Here is a 1,344-nt window from a genome sequence, read left to right on the forward strand (position 1 = left end):
ATGGGAGTATCTCCACTGGGAACACAATGGAAGGCTTAGAGATGCAGAATGGGTGGAGGTAATGATAATTTGAAAAATTATAGATATTACCTTCTTGCTTACTTAAGAAGGAATATTTCAAATGTATCACAGGATACTAATAATACTTAATGCAAGCCATAAGGACTACCAATCAAATATCCCACCATTTTATCAATTTTGTGGGTTTCCTGATTTAAAAATCACTAGAGGCATTACTCTTAAAACTTTTTTTTTTTTTTTGTAAAACATAGTCTGCTAAATGTAAACTAGGTTTCTGTAGAGAGAAGTGTAATGATGACTTTATTTTCATTTTTTTTCTTTTTATGAATTGTATCAAAACTTTCCAGTTGGTAATAGATTTACTGTCAGAAGTAAGCTGAAATTTAAGGTTTATGAGGGAGGGGTCCTGACTGTATTCACAGTTACATTCCAGAGCCTAGAATACTGTCTTAGGCATAGTTATTGCTCCATGAATATTGATAAGTGAATAAGTCAATAATTAATTTAGGAAGTACCTAAGATTTTTAAAGAAATTATCATTATACTAGTACCAGATATGTTAGTAAAACACACTATTAAGGCATCAATCCAGTACCTTGAGTAGACATCATGTAAAGTTTCTATTAAAAGTAAATGTATTTTAAGTTTAAAAGAGCAAGTTGTGAAATGCATCTTTTAAAAATTAAAATATTAAATAGTTGTGCTTGCTTCAGTAGCACATATGCTAAAATTGGAATGATACAGAGAAAATTAGCATGGTCCCTGAGAAAAGGATGACATGTAAATTTGTGAAGCATTACATATTTTAAAAATATATTAAATAGCTAAGTAATTAAAGTTAGAAAAGGACTAGATCTCTATTGTTTCTGGGATTTAAATGAGGAAGTGGGTTAGTTGGATTCTATATACATTAATAACCTTGATGTAAATTGATCATTGAATTAAGACAAGTGCCTTTTTTCATCCTGGTTTTCAAATTTCCTTGAAATTTGGCATACTGTTCTACTATGATAATTTCAAATTTACAAAAACTTAAACAACACATTATAATCAGATTTGTCAAGAAGGGTTTACAAGCTAATGGCATTTGGATAAAATATCTATTAAAAAAATCAAAGTTAACTTAAATTCTGATTCAAGCCAGGCGTGGTGGCGCATGCCTTTAATCCCAGCACTCAGGAGGCAGAGGTAGGAGGATTGCCATGAGTTCAAGGCCACCCTGAGATGACAGAGTTAATTCCAGGTCAGCCTGGACCAGAGTGAGACCCTACCTCGAAAAACCAAAATAAATAAATAAATAAATAAATAAATAAATAATTCTGA

The 1,344-nt window shown here is 31.2% G+C and overlaps 1 non-coding gene across 1 annotated transcript; it reads left to right on the forward strand.

Moving 5' to 3' along the window:
• The first annotated feature begins 721 nt into the window (after nt 1-721).
• Nucleotides 722-829, forward strand: LOC123453394. Its single transcript, XR_006632787.1, has one exon. It is a non-coding gene; the product is annotated as a U6 spliceosomal RNA (small nuclear RNA).
• Nucleotides 830-1,344: the final 515 nt, after the last annotated feature.

The sequence above is a fragment of the Jaculus jaculus genome, chromosome 11 (assembly GCF_020740685.1).
Source record: "Jaculus jaculus isolate mJacJac1 chromosome 11, mJacJac1.mat.Y.cur, whole genome shotgun sequence".
In the NCBI taxonomy this organism is placed as follows: domain Eukaryota; kingdom Metazoa; phylum Chordata; class Mammalia; order Rodentia; family Dipodidae; genus Jaculus; species Jaculus jaculus.